Source organism: Mustela nigripes, chromosome 2 (genome assembly GCF_022355385.1).
Source record: "Mustela nigripes isolate SB6536 chromosome 2, MUSNIG.SB6536, whole genome shotgun sequence".
Classification (NCBI taxonomy): domain Eukaryota; kingdom Metazoa; phylum Chordata; class Mammalia; order Carnivora; family Mustelidae; genus Mustela; species Mustela nigripes.
Genome location: NC_081558.1, coordinates 28,837,582 through 28,853,384, shown reverse-complemented (window position 1 = coordinate 28,853,384; position 15,803 = coordinate 28,837,582). Strand labels below are relative to the sequence as shown.

At 43.8% G+C, this 15,803-nt stretch overlaps 1 protein-coding gene across 15 annotated transcripts in view; it reads left to right on the top strand.

The window, feature by feature from the left end:
* Positions 1-15,803, top strand: part of FHIT (fragile histidine triad diadenosine triphosphatase) — a 1,435,937-nt gene that overhangs the window by 438,772 nt on the left and 981,362 nt on the right. Inside the window, exon 1 of one of the 15 annotated variants that reach the window (XM_059390071.1) lies at positions 12,706-12,793. The exons of the other annotated variants lie outside the window; for them this stretch is intronic. The gene's annotated coding sequence lies outside the window, so the exon portion shown is untranslated. Of the gene's footprint in view, positions 1-12,705; positions 12,794-15,803 lie in introns of those variants that run through there. 15 annotated transcript variants of the gene reach the window in all.

Sequence of the window (15,803 nt, the reverse complement as noted above, 5' to 3'; positions counted from 1 at the left end):
AGCTGCCTTCGGCTCAGGTCATGATCCCAGCATCCTGGGATCAAGTCCCACATCGGGCTTCTTGCTTGGCAGGGAGCCTGCTTCTCCCTCTGCCTCTGCCTGCCATTCAGTCTGCCTGTGCTCGCTCTCTCTCCCTCTCTCTTTCTGACAAATAAATAAATAAAATCTTAAAAAAAAAAAAAAAAGAAAAAAGAAAAGAAAATAGTGGAGAAGGGGTGCCTGGATGACTCATTCAGTTGAGGGTCTGACTCTTGGTTTTGGCTCAGGTTATGATTTCAGGGTCGTGAGATTGAGCCCTGAGTTGGAGGGATGGGTGTGTGGATGGGGGTCGTCCATGCTCAGCAGGGAGTCTGCTTGGGATTCTCTCTCCCTCTGCCCCTTTCCCCACTCATGTGCATATACTCTCTCCATCTCTAAAATAAATAAATAAACAAAATATTTAAAAAGAAAAAAAAAAGAAAATATTGGGGTAGAAGACAGTATTAAGCTGAAAGAAGTGTTTACTGCCAAGGCCACGAGGGGTTTGCACCTGGGAACAAAGGGAACAACCAGGGGCTGTGAGAGGCAGGCTTTGCAGTATCCAGATGTAATTGGCTTGTTTGAATAATTTCAGGTGCTGATGGGAAACTGAAACCCTTTACCCCGGGACAGACAGGAACTGTGCCTTGTCCCCAAATTACAGGGAGAATTGCTTGGCTGGCAGACTCTGTCCTCAGGAGCAAAATAGGAAAAGAATCCTATAGTTAGGCCATTCAAGGCTGCCTCAGTTTCCCCCAGATGTCAAGGCAGCACAAAATAGTGGTCTTTCATTTTAGACCTTACACCACAACTATCTCTGAGAGATGAGCCCCAGATTCAGTGGCTTCTTTGTCCTCATTGCCCTTGACTGAGTTCATTCTCTTCATATCCGAAGATTCTTTCCCTCCACTTACCCTCCACTTACCTTACCACAGCCCTGTTCAGGGAGGCAGCGTGGCATGAGTGAGATGCTCCCTGAGTCTGAAAAACACGGCTGTGATCCCACCTTTGTCACTTGCTAGCTCTATGGCCATGGCAAAATGTATTACTTCTCAGCCTCTGTTTTTATACAATAAGATAGTAACTACCTCATGGAATAACATGCAAAGAGTGCCTGGCATTATGTCTGGTTCATATTGAGCATTTAGATCTTGATTCTTGTGTACCTTTTACTTGTTCAGCTGCAGATTCCTGCTGTCTAAACATGAGTGTTAACTGAGATTCGTTGCGTATCTTCCAGACCTCTTCCTCTGTTCCTCAGCCCTCGAAGGGATGGCCAGCTACCTTTCCTGTGGCTTCTGTTTGCACTTGGAGGCAAATAACTCCCAAGTTCCATATCTTGCACTGATTGCTCTCTGATTGTCTGGTCCACATTTCTAGCTGTTTCTTAGAGATTTTTCCCTACAGTGTTTTAATTAGCATTTTTTTTTAAGATTTATTTATTTATTTGAGAAAGAGAGAGAGAGGGGAGGGAAAGGACAAAAGGGAGACAGAAACCCAGGCAGACTGTTAGTGGAGCCAGAGCAGGGCTCTATCTCATGACCCCAAGATCATAACCCTGAGATCATGACCCTAAGATTATGACCTGAGCTAAACCAAGAGTCGGATGCATAACCAGCTGAGTCACCCAGGTGCCCCTTATTTAGCATGTTTAAAATTTTTCTCCTCAAACCAGTACCTTCCCCTTGCTGGCTTCATCATTAGTGTCCCTGTATCTTGACTTAATAGGTCTTAAATCACTTTCTGGTTCTTTCTCTTTGAGACCCACGAAAACTCAGCTATCAAAAATATCAAAGGTTTCTTCTCTCAGTTTGCCTTCATGTCTCATTTCCACTCCACGAAATCAGGGCCCTTCCAGTTACAAAGTTGCATTAGGCTGGAGCTGGTTTCCTTCTCTTTGTCTTCCCAGTCCAGCCTATGCCCACAATTTAGTCTCTCAAAGTTCCTCTCCGATCATGTTTCCTCTGCTGTAAAGCCACTAGTGGATCCTGGGTGCCCAGGCCCTGACATAGGTTCCCCAGCCTGGCACACAGGGTCCCTACAATGAAGTCACAGCTCATTCCCGGCAGCGGGGTCTCCAGCATGCCTACATCCCATCAACTTCATCTTTTTAAAGAAATTGTAATCCCCAGTGCACACGTTGCCCCCAAGCAGCTTTGTGTATTTGTCTATGTTTTCATAGGTAGGCTACCTACCTTCCCGTTCTGAGTTTGAAATCTTGTATTCAGAATTCAAATCCTGTTTTTTTTGGTGGCTGCCAGCTATGTGACCTTGAAAAATCACAGCCTCTCTGAAACTTGGGTTCCTCATTTGTCAATGTGGACACAATGATCACGCTGCAGGACTGTTCATGAAAAGACTGACATCGCGCTCGTATCCCGGACACGCATAGGCTTGTAATTGAGGCTGCGGCTCTTATTATCCCAGACTAAAGTCCTCTGTTTTCTCTGAATACCGATTTTCATACTCATAAGGCATTTGTTTTATATTGCCTTGTGCTGTTATACTTCAAAGGGTTGTGTCTTGGGGCGCCTGGGTGGCTCAGTCGTTAAGCATCTGCCTTCACCTCAGGTCATGATCCCGAATCGGGTTCCCTCTTCAACGGGAAGCTTGCTTCTCCCTCTCCCCTGCTTCTGTTTCCTCTCTTGCTGTGTCCCTCTCTGCCAAATAAATAAATAAAATCTTAAAACAAAACAAAAAAACAGCGAAAGGTTGTGTCTTCACTAACCATACTGAAAGTTCCTTGCAGTTGGCCTTTGAGTAGAGTATTTCTTCATTCATTCGCTCATGGGGAGCCAGGAGTGGGGGAGACAAGAATGACAAAGACTCAGTCCCTGCCATCAGAAACCTTGCCCGCCATCTAATTATCATCAACTGCTACCTACAGGTGGTTGAGATAAGCCCAGGGTGAGCCAGAAGCAGGAGCACCTGACTCCGCTCTGAATCTGGGTCGGCGTTCTGGGGAGCTAACATGGGAGCCGAGGAAGGGTGGTAGGAGCTCGCCAGGAGCAGCTGGGGAGGGCGGTGCTGCGGGACGAGCCAGGAAGAACGTTCTCGGCAGAAAGCAACGTGTTTACTGACTCAGAGGGGAGGCAGAACACGGTCTTTTGTGAACCGCAGCAACAAAATGGCTGTGACCTTGGTTCTGAAGGACAACTGTCTGAAGCAGGAGATAAAACAAGGCAGGTAAGCAAAGGCTGGATCATGAGGAGTTTTTCAATCCCTTCTACCTGGATGGTAGTTCCTGGTACAGCGCCTGCATCTGGTAGGGTTAGTGGATATGTTTGTGGCCTTTCTGCACATGATTTTGTCTCAGAACGTTTATAGTCAAGGAAACCCAGTTTGGCAAGAGAATAGAGTTTAAAAATTGCTCTCCTTCATAGTTTCTAAGAAATACAAGATTTCAGGCCACATTTATAAACAAACAAATGAACAGCCTTCTGCTGCTATGTACTTCCATATCTTCCCTTACATTGATGTCCCTTCTTTCTTAAAAGTAAAACCAAGCCAGAAAATTTTCTCTCCTCCACCAGCTGAGCTGCTTTGTCCCTTCTCTTCCCCTTTTCATGTTCCCTCAGACTCTGTGGTGCTGGCTGGACTTAGCCTCTCCCCAAATCCCCTCTCCCTCTCTGCCCCCCTCTCCATTTCTACAGAAGTCGAGAGAAACTGACTGACAGAAACAGAGCTCTCCTCAGGTGACCGTAGGTAAAGAATGATTGTCCAAGGGTGCCTGGGTGGCTCAGTGTGTTAAAGCCTCTGCCTTCAGCTCAGGTCATGGTCTCAGGGTCCTAGGATCGAGCTCCTCATCCGGCTCTCTGCTCAGCAGGGAACCTGCTTCCTCCTTTCTGCCTGCCTCTCTGCCTACTTGTGATCTCTGTCTATCAAATAAATAAATAAAATCTTTTTTTAAAAAAATGATTGTCCAAACACATGTGAGGAATGAACAAGCCATTCTCTGGCCACTCCCAGAGCCCTGTGTGTGGTGAGTTGAGCGCACCTCAGAAACTCACCTTTTCATTCTAAAACAGAAATTAGTTCATTCAGGATTCTGTTTTCTGCCTCTCCCCCCCTTCATTATTTCTCCCAAACCTTGAATCATAAACTTCTAGAAAGCACTGTGAATAATTTATATCCTTTTATTACTCATTGCTTAACTCCCTTTGGGGGAAATGAAGAGAAACATTTGTCTTCTGCTGTTTACTGTCCCGTGGACTGAGACCATGTCAGCTGTAGGCAATAGGAAAGATTTATGACCGCAGGAGCTGTCATTATGGAACATTTGATTGACCCATAGTTTTGATTAATCAAAATATATATTTTTTTAAAGTCAGGACCCGTGTGAATGACACCAGAATGGAAATTCAACATTTTACCCACTTCCACTGAAACCTACTTGTTATCTATCATCTTTCTTTTCAGTGCTCAATGGTGAGCATTTTCTTCCCTGCCTATTTAATTGGTTTTCCTGTGGAGTCTTTCTCAGAATTTGTAAATTCAAATAGAGAGCTATGATGACTTGGAGTGCAGAGTGGTACCCTGCTGTGGGGGGCAAGGGAATGTAGACATGCTCAGGTTCTGTGCGGTTTGGTCTTTCTAAATGTCTTTATTCAGCTTCACAGAACCAGGGATTACAGTTAGGACCAGTCTTGGGCCATCAAGATGCTTCTGGCACATTTGGTTGATCCTGCAGCAGATCTTGTTAGAATGGGTCAACTTCATTCCATCAAGTCTGGTACCATACCATCCAAGACAAAAATTGCTGTCTCACCAAAACTTCTGTAGCCCAGCAAGCTGGATGAACTGACCTACCCTTGACCCACTCTGCACTGCACCCTCCCCCCCCGACCCAAATCTATTTTTTTCAAAGCATAAATATGACCATATCTGCTACTACCACTACTCCCTGATTGAACACCTCTAAATGATTTCCCATTGTTCAGAATCCTTGCAGTGGTTCAAAAGGCCTTGCATGGTCTCCACTAACATTCTGTCCTTATCACTCTGTCCCTTGGACTCTCCATTCCAGTCACACTGGCCTTTACTTAGTCCCTGTTTTCTTTCTGCTCGGTCTCACCACAGGATTCTTGCACATCTGGTTCCTGCAGCCTAGAAATCTCAGCTCGAGTGTTTTTACTTTTGAGATACTTTCTCTGCCTCTCTACTCCCTAACTGCACTATTTCTTTGTTATAGGTGCTCTGGCACTAAATACCTCTCCTTATACACTTTCAGAAGGTCCGTTATATATGTGAGGTCTTCAATCAAGATCTGCCTCCCCTGGGGTTCTTTGAGGGCAGTGTCCATCTTTGTTCTGACTCCCCTCGGTATCTTTGGCCCCTAGCACGATGCCTGGTTCTTAGGAAGTACTTGGTAATATGTGTTGTATGACTGGATGAATAAATGAACTTGAGTAGAGGTTTCATCAGATCATGGGCTTTACCTTGTCTTTGAGGAACATATCTAGTTGGTAAGAAATCCAAAGGAATCTCTGATGCAACAGCCAAGATTTAAAATGGATTCAGATTGGGAAGGCTGGAAGCAGTCTCTAGCGGCCAACTGCTTCCATTTCTTTCTGTTTAAAATGAGGGGTGCCATTGATGATAGTAGTTTTGGGTGGCCATAAGAAAAGTCTCTCTGGGGCTGCTGGGAGGTTTTTCTATTATTATTGGGTTTACAGCTACAGAATGTATATTTTTCTGTCCTGTTTCCTTGTTTTTCAGAGATTGTCATGTATTCCTTATTAGAATGAAGTTGTGGATACTTATTAGCAAGTTGTGTACAAATGAGTTTGGGTTGTTTCATTGAGCATCCCAGTTAATTTGCCCCCTTATCTTAATTCTATGAGCCTAGGAAACAGGAAATATCTCCCTCAGGCACAGGGATGCAACTCTTGGCATATAGTGAGGGATTTTTTTTCTTTTTTTTTCCTGAATATCACCTCCTTTTTCCAAGGGAGAGAAGTAAATGGTATCCACAAGGAAAAATGCATGTTTTGAGTCTGGAAGCTGCCAGGGATGGCAGGAGAGGAGAATTTTGCCAGGTATTGAAATAGTAGCTCTCGGGGAGCCTGGGTGGCTCAGTGGGTTAAAGCCTCTACCTTCAGCTCAGGTCATGATCTCAGGGTCCTGGGATTGAGCCCCGCATTGGGCTCTCTGCTCAGCGGGGAGCCTGCTTCCTCTCTCTCTCTGCCTGCCTCTCTGCCTACTTGTATTTCTGTCAAACGAATAAATGAAATCTTAAAAAAAAAAAAGGGAAATAGTAGCTTTCCTGGTCTCAGGTCGGAACATGTGTCTGTGTCTCTGGGCAGATTTGGTTTAAGACCAGAACAAATAGCTCCCCTTCCATGGGCTCTGACCTCTGGGGTGAAAAAAAGGAACTAAGCCAGTCCAACTGCAACTGCTATGGAAGTCATTGTTCTCTCCAGCCTTCTGGGAGCCCCAAATAATTAGCTGTGCAAAGAGCAAGTTGGAAGCAGAATTCCCCTCTAGGGTTTTCCGTGTCCAGCCAAACAAAGTGAGCTGAGCTGAAGACAAATAAGGCCTGTGACAGAGAGTGAGTGCCAAGTCTCCTTTCTCCTTCCTTGTTTCTGTTCTTGTTCTCCCAATCTGAGTCCTCAGCAATCTTGTTGCTCATGATTGCCCCCAGGCCCTCATGATGTAGCCAGAGGGAGTTTTCTCTAAATAAGGAAACCAGTGGGTCACCCTTTTGGGACTTGGGAGGGCTCTGGAGGAGCTGGTTGGCCTGTGGAAAGAGATCTCATGTCATTCTGTTTTTTCTGATATTTTCAAAAAGAAACCAGAAATCTAGACTTTTGTGCAAAGTCACCCAATTTAGTATTTTGCTACATGTTTTGTTTTGCTTATAAATAATGTGCAGGCCACACACACACACACACACACACACACTTTTATACCTTTAAACTAGACCAGGACTTCATCAAGGTGCCTAGCCCCATGCAAGCTCATTATCTCTTGACTGACACCCATCGGACACTCATACTTGCGGATATTCCCTTCATATTGATAATAATAATAAAATAAAACAATAATAATTAATGATAATAGTATTAACTTTTTAATTGAACACGTATGAAGGGCACCATGACCTTAGAAGCTACATATCTTTTTGTTCCAAGTAGAATCAGAAGCCCAGAGTCTAAAAGAGGTGACCAAGCCAGTTGCTCAGCTAATGAGTGGGTTCTGATCCAGGCTGCTCTGCCTCCAAAGCCAGTATTGACAATCCCGCTGCTGCCCTGCCTTCAGCTCTGCTCTGCCAGGACTGACCAGAGGGAGCCAGGATGGGCCTTCCAAGGGTCTGTCCTTGCAAAGAGGAACCCCGCAAGTCTGGTGTTCTGGTGGACTATCTTCATGCTTAGCCTGCCATTTGAAAAGGTCAATATAGTAGGAGGGCATCTTTCTTTTACTTCTTTTTCTCTCCTCTCACCTGAGCTGTGAAACTCTTCCTCCTTTCCCATTGCCATCTCTTTATGGGGAATTACCTATAGGGGATTTTGATTAGCTGTCATGGTATCCCGTTGTTTGATATCTGGAAATGATATAAAACTATCTATATTTGCGTGTTTTTCTAAGACTCAGGCTCTCTGAGTTTAGGTACTTAGTGCCATTGTTTAGCTTCCCTACCTAAAAGCAACATGGTGACTCATCATCAGTATGGGATACAGTTAACCCAGGGCTTCTAGAAGCAGTTGACTGTGTGATAACCTGCTGGCCGTGGAATATATTTTTCTTGTGGTGCAGATACTTTGCTGCAGGTATTGAAGTGTTAAAGCTAGGAAAAGACACAAAAGCTTGACTAATTTTATAAGGTGGGGTAGTTCTCTACGCTAGCTACTGTTTGATGGACTCCCATATGTTAATGATTTCAGCTACTTGGGAATCCTTTTAATCAGGAGAAAGGGGCAATGGGAATGAAGAATATAGGCCTTCAGGAAAACCAAATTACATGCTCATGACCTCCTTTCTATATGAACTACTTCTCAATGTCCCTTTTGATTTTTTTCTGTTATCATCTTGGTTTGAATCCCTCTTACCCTTCAGTAAATTGTTGTCTAAAAGAGGAGGGTTTTGCAAACTGGACCATTGGTTTCAAGAATTGGAAAGGAGCTTTTTAAGGAGATCCATAGTAATCGTGATCATAGTTCCACTTACTGAAGCCTCATTTAAGGGTTTTGTGCTCATCCCCTCTCTTAGTCTCCCCCCAAACTCTGTGAGTTGGGCATTCTCAGTTTCAGCTGTACAGATGAGAAGATAGACTCACAGAAGCAAAGTGACTTGCTTGAAGGCACACAGCAGTAAGGCCTGACTCTTTTTTCTAGTTCCATTTGTGGATCAGAATATCTTGTAAATAATATAGCTTCTTGGGCCACTAGCTTGTGCCTTATATCTCAGCCAGGGAAGACCCTAGGATCTATATTGTTCAAAAGTTCTTGGTCACTGTAATGTATGATTAAGACTTGGAAAATACTGCCATATCTCACACCATGGATTACCCCCTTCCCCATCTTTTGAAATAAATCAAAGTACAGATTCAGTTTGGAGATTTCAGTAGTTGTTTCCATCCCTTTCAACTCAGCCATCCCCACTTCTGCCGTGGCGGCTCCAGGAAAGACTTCTCAGAGGAGATCACATTTTGCTAGGTCCTAATTTATGGATCAGAGAGGGAGAAGGGAAGGCATTGAGGCAAAGTGATCTACAGGTAGAAGTCACAGAGCTGCCAGATTGAAGTGCCTGGGGACTGTTACAAGGTCAATATGCCTGGACAGATGATGACAGATGTACCAGACGTGTTATCAACTGAGTCCAAGTGGAGACGGTCTTGGGAGGTCCCACTGGCAATACAGCAGTATTGGCTTCAGCCGTGGAGCACAGAATGCTCATGTCGTTGGCCAGTTTCCTTGACAGCCTGCTTCAGGGCAACCTTAGCTGCATGCTTCTGCCTGACCACTCGCCAGAAGATGATCAGGCAGGGTGCTGACAGCTCAGATAGGGTTCCTGTCTACAAACGCCTTAAACTCAATTACGACAGAATCAGAAATGACAGTGGATAGAAAATAACTTGGCGCAACACAGTAGGTGCTGAAGCAGACGTTTGAGGTGAAATTAGGAGCTCTTTAGCTGGCTGGAGGAGTTGGCTATAAACCGGAAGTCTTTTCCCTGAGAGTGCTCCTGTAAGAACATGTGGCTTCCTGACCAAGGAGGTTCATTCACCATCTGTGGAAAAGTAAGCACCTTTGATCATTTAGACCCGAGAACTCGTCTTTCTTTGCCAGTTCCAGGCGATCAAGTAAATATGTCCAAGGAGTTCCTTCTGGAACAATATGGATTAGATGTCCCAGTCTTCCTTGAAGTGGGGAGTGTGATGAGTCATTGTACGATGGTGAATAAGAGGAGAGGGCCCCACAGTCAGGAGCCATTGTGCTAATGTTTTAAATCCTCTCCTCATTGTCTCAAGATGCCATGAATCACATATAATCAAGTCCTAGGAGGTGGCTGATGGATACCAAACTCATCAACTGTCACACTGAATGGCTATTTTAAGCACTGTTTCTATTCAGTTTCTAGGGTACCGAGGGCTTGAATTGCCTTACATTCCATTTACGTGTGGTGGAAGAAAACCCGAGCCTGACAGTAGCAAAAGAGGTAAAAAGAAAACAAAGCAAAAAAGAGTTTATTCTGGAACCACTGCAATGGGGGAAAATAAACCTCAGTGCAGAACTGGGTTCAGGGCTGAAGGAAGTATGGACAAGTGGGGATTTATAGTCAAGGAGCAGAGTAGGGGTCAGTGCATCGGAAATTCCTAAGAGGGTAGGGTAAGGCTTACCAAACTGACCTAATGGGATTTTCACTGAAGGCAAGCCAGGGAGGTCAGGTAGCAAGGGTGAGGAATGAATTTAGTCAGATAGTAAGGGTTATAAGAACTTGAGAGTGGATTTTTTTCCCTCTAAACTCATTTAGCAAGATTCTTGCTACAGCTGGGCTATGGAGACCCCACAAAAAGCCAAGGTTGAAGCCTAGAGGGATTAGAGGAGCCAGACCAAAGTTTGGTCAAGAAGAGAGTCTTTGTCATGCAGAAGACAGTCCTCATTCCGTCAGAAGGTGTGTTGTGGGATAAGAACTGAATTAGAAAAGGGCCACCTGGGAGGTTCTGTTGGTTAAGCTTCTGGCTCTTGATTTTGGCTCAGGTCAGGATCTAAGGGTGGTGGGATCAAGCCCTGCCTCAGGGTCAATGCTCAGCAGAGAGTCTGCTTGAAATTCTCTCTCTCTCTCCCTCTGCTCCTCCTTACCCTCCCAGCAGCTTGCACTCATGCGCTCCTGTGCTCTCTCTTTCTCTCTCTCTCAAATAAATACAAATAAATCTTTAATAGAAAAAAAAAAAAGAACAACAGTCATGGGGGAAGGGGAGGAATGGGGAGTTTTAGTTTGCAAAGGTGAAAAAAGTTCTGGAGCTGGATAGTTCCAGAAGGGTGGTAGTTGCATGGCAATGTGACTGTGCTTAAAGCCAACCATCTGGATGCTTAGAAGTGGTTAAAATAGCAAATTCTATGTTCTGTGTATTTTACCACAATAAAAAAAACATCAATCCATGATAAGATAGAGGCAACCACATCAGTAACAATGATAACAGCCATAGTTCTCGCCATTTCTACTTCGTGTTGGGTGCCATGCTAGCCACTTGGCAATGATTATCTCCTTTTCATACAGAGGACTCAAGCATTGGAGGGGTTCATGAGTTTCCGGGGGTCATACAGCAAGTAAGGGGCCGTCTCATCTTAGAGCTCTCTATCTTGGCTTATGCTCACATGAAACCACCTCATTAGATGGTCTGTTCTGTCTGATCCCCGCCCCTTCCCCCCACTAACAAACAACTGAAGTAGACAACCAAAAGGAGTCAAAAGGACCAAAAATTTACCTTGTCAAATGACAGCAACTCTGATGTATGCACGGGTCTTTTAACAACAGGGGGGTATGCTCTGACTTCTCACCTGCCTTTACAGTTCAACTGTTCTAATCACATAAAAGGACATCCTGTATTTATTAGAAACATGTTTAGCTGAGAATTCCCCTTCCCTTTGACCCAGGGAAGAACATGGTTCTTCCCCTTGTTTCTTTGACTATGAAATGCCACCTTTCACCTAGACTCTGAGCTCGTCAGATGCCAGAACAACCTCTTCCCGTGTGTCCTTCGACCTGGCACATCATAGGTGCTGGATGAAATTTTTGTTGTGATGAGCTGCCAGCAACATGGAAGGTGCCTGCATAAGCTTTCCCGAGGATTAGGGGGTATGCCCTGGTTGTATGATGTGTTACTATCTCCTGGAATCTAAAATTCTGGAAGATACCTTAGAGGTGATTTTCAACCACAAATGATTTTGCTCCCCAGCCACAGGTGGTGATGTCTGGAGACTTTTTAGGGATCATAACTGAGAGGGGCTGTGTGTGCTACTCCTAGCTAGTCAGGAGAGGCCAGGAATGCTGGAGACATCTTTGCGTATATACCAGCCCAAAGATGCTGCTTTGGCATAAGGATTATTTTGATGTCAGTATTTTGAGAAACTGCAGACATAGGAGAAGGTCTGGAAACAGAACAGAAGTTATGTTTTGTAAAGGAGATTAACATTAGATAGGGGCCCAGACCGGGAAGAAAGCTATTGCCCGAGGCTTCTCTGCATGTTCATGCAGTCTCTCCTCTTCCTTCCTTCTACGGTTGTGTTCCCCAGGATGAAACCCCAGACCTCTATACCTCTTCTCAGCTCTGCAGGGTATATGGGCCTCAATTCTCTGGCCTTCTAAGTTTTTTATCTTTGTGGGGCTCCCATAAGTATATAAGTAATTAACATTTTTCCCCTTCTTCTGTTAATCTGTCTTGTATCAATTCCATTCGTAGACCAGCAACAGAACCTAGAGAGATGGAAGAAAACATTTTTTTCTTTCTACACATCCTGCAAAATGTAGGACAATCCCCCACAACAAAGAATTGTCTGGCCCTAAAAGTCAGGGGGTGCTGAGCTTTGAAAAACTGCTGTAGGGATTTAATTCACTTATTCCACAGGTATTTATGATCCGACTCCACCCTCTGATTGAAGGCTGAGCAAGCCTGTTTGTTCGAGATCACAGGAATAGATGGTATTGATCTAGCACCTGAGCCTGGAGTCTCAGGGAGGGGTCTTCCCATGCAGGAAGGTGGCCTCTCACAGTCTATTACTGATTCACATGCCATCTTTGTGGTCACGGTGAGCAGGCCCTGCTGAGACCGATAGGACTTTGAGCCTGTGCCTGGAACTGATGGAAAGGGCAGTGATCTAAGACAGCACATGCTGCCGAAGGCCCCCGGGCTTGGGCTCCCTAGGCTCTTGCTGATTCTGCGGAGGCAGGGACCGTTTCCCAGGCTTCCTGGGTAGGCCACACTCCAGTGCTGGGCCAGTCCCTCTTCACTGAGCTGGAACACTATCTCAGCCACCCTGTTTTCACAGTGCCTCTAGAAACCATTATTATGGACTTTGTTGAAAGAATTATCATGTTCACACAGCTCTGTATTTGCAGTAGGCTTAGGACTCTTTTCAGATTCGAGCACTGGCGGTCTTTAATGCAATCTGCTTTCCAGCACACATCACATGCTCTCCCCCCTCCCTTTCCTCTCCCAGGCTGACTCCTTGCTGCCCTCTCATTGTGGTCTGTCTCAGTGTGTGGAGACCCTGCAGCTGAGCGTCCCAGGTGCTGTATAATTCTCAAGATGGTAGGGTTGATGGATTTTAATCAGGTGAGTGCAGTTTAATGCAAATGCTCCTTGAGCTGAGGCCCATAAACTGGGCTACTCAATATTATGGTCCCAAATATTAGTTCAATGCTCATGGCTTACATAAATGGCTTTCCTTTGGGGTTAGGTTAGGGGAAAATCAATAACAAGCAGCTGGAAATGTGGAAAGGGACTGTGTACTTACACTCCATCATGATGTACCCCTGCTCCCAACCAGCACAGCCACACACTTATTTTTTTTGTTTGTTTTGTTGTTTTTATGGCTCAGTTTTTTTTTTTTTTTCTTTTGTCACATTTAGGGCTTTACAGTGGTATGAAAAGCCACCCTGGCTCCTCCATCCATTAAACGGGAAATGCATATGAACAAATGGAAGGATTGCACCATATAATACAGCTGAAATACAATGTTATCATCTTCCCACTCTGAGCATTTCTCAGGATGGTTTATGTCCCAGCACTTAATTGTTTGCTATTGTTGGTGTACCAACACAATGCTATTAGCAACACAGAAGTCTCGGGCTTTCTGTTTAGACTGTCTTCATGTAGGCTAGCCAGAATTTAGATATTTGTAAACGGAATTGAACAGTGGCCTTTCTTCACAATATAAAATTCAGATAAGTGTAACCGGTCATGGCCCAACTCTTGTTTATTAATTAAGGCTTTATAATACAGCACCATTATTGGAAGCTGCGGCTTATGCAAAGAGGAATACTAATTACATTCTGCATTTTCTGTAATAATGGGGCAGCGCTTTGGACTATGCAGTTTATCCAGACAATGCATCCAGCTTATAATGTAGTTTATTAACAAGGAGGCTCTGAATGTTTAATGGGAGACAGATACAGCCGTGAAAGGGTGACATAAATAATATTCCTGGCCAGGCCGGGGTAGTGGCAATATGTTGTGTGCTGTGAACCTCAAGAGGTCTCCAAATAGCTTTTATGTGCGCTTGTTGACCATTTCTTGATACAAAGGAAGCCAAGTGACCCGAGAAAATCCATTTGGTAATTTCATTTTCCTATTCTCTTAACATTTCCTGAAGCTTTTAAAACAATAGACTTTTATGTTTGCATGCATTATTTTTTCTTAGTTTTCCCCAAGAATGGTCATTTTTATCATAGTCATCATGGATTTCTTACAATGGCCATGGTGAGAATCAGAATAGGCTTACATTTTTTTTGCCTGACAAATTATTTTTTTTTAATTGAGCTGCAATTCCTTTGCTATATTAACCCCTTTTACAGTTCAGGGGTGTCTGGATGGCTCGGTCGGTTGAACGTCTGACTCTTGGTTTTTGGCTCAGATCATGATCTCATGGGTTGTGGGATAGAGCCCCCCATAGGGCTCCCTGGTTAGCAGGGTGTCTGCTTGAAAGATTCTCTCCCTCTGCCCACCCCCACTAATGCACTTTCTCTCTCTCTAAAATAGATAAATGTCTTAAAAATATATATATGTGTGTGTGTGTATAATTCAGTGGCAATAGTATATTCACCAACTTATGGGACCATTAACCACTTTCTAATTTCAGAACATTGTCATCACCCCACAAAGAGACCTTGTACCCATTAGTACTCATTACCCATTCTCCCCTCCTAGCCTGTGGCAACCACTAATCTACTTCTGTTGCTATGGATTTGCCTACTCTGGACATTTTGTATAAATGGAATCAGACACTATGTCATCTTTTGTGACTGGCTTCTTTCACCAAGCACAATGTTTTCAAGGTTCATCCATCATGTAGCATGGGTCAATGCCCCATTACTTTTTATTGCTCAGTCATATTATATGGATATACTTCATTTTGTTTATCCATTCATCAGTAGGTGGACACTTATATTGCTTCCCCTTTTTGGCTCTGAGGAGTAATGCCACTGTGAACATTTGTATGCAAAATTTTGTGTATATGTGTATATATATATGTGTGTGTGTGTGTGTGTGTGTGTGTGTGTGTGTGTGTGTATTTCCCTCTGGGGCATATACTTAGAAGAAGAATTGCTAGGCCATATGGTAACTGTGTGTAAGTTTTTGAGGAATTGCTGTATTGTTTTCCAAAGCACCATTTTACATTACTGTCAACAGTGAATGAGGCTTCAAATTTGTCCACATGGGTAATGAGTTGTATATCTCATTGTAGAACTGATTTGCATTTCTCTATTGATTAATGATATTAAACACCTTTCCATGTGCTTATTGACCATATGTACATCTTCTCTGTGGGGCTACCATTTTTAACCCCTATTTTATAAATGAGAAAACAAAGGCACTGAAAAGAAATGAGATTTTACCAGTTTTACTGCATGAGGTTATAACCCATCCATACTAGAACTCAAGTTTTCTAACTCAGTGATGTAAAAGCTTGGAGGTTCATCACCTAAGAATGAAATAAACTATAAGCTACTTGCATTTAGGTACGACTCTTTTATTTGCAAGTGACAGAATCTCAGTTCTAATTGTAGCTTAATGAAAGGGGATTTTGGCTTACCTATCTCAAAACTTAAGGGCTGTTTTGCCTTCAGGAATAGATGGATTTAACTGCTCAAAGTTGACATCAGAAATCTATTTCTCTCATTCCTTAGTATTGTCTCCATCAGGTTGATGTCATGTATAGAGAGGGTCTCTTTTTTGTGGTAGTTAGATGGCCACCAGATGCTAGCAGGATTTATCTTTAGCTTCTCTTTCTCAAGAGTTCCAATCCCAAATTTCAGAAGTGAGTAGCATTGGAATGACTTGAATCAATGATTGACTCCCTGAATCATTTGTCAAAAGAAATACACTGACTGGTCACTTGCCCACTCTCCATGTAAGGAATGATGTTAGCTCCATCCACACCATCTGGCTTCAGAGTTGGGAAAAGAAGGTGTCCCCTAGAGGAAAATCAGATTGCTGGCACTACCACAATGAGAACGTATGTGGTGTCAAGCCAAACTCACAGATGTCACTATGCTACTCAGTCTTTTGCTTGGGCCTTGATTTACCACTTACCAGCTTCTTGTTGTCTATGGATTTACCTTAA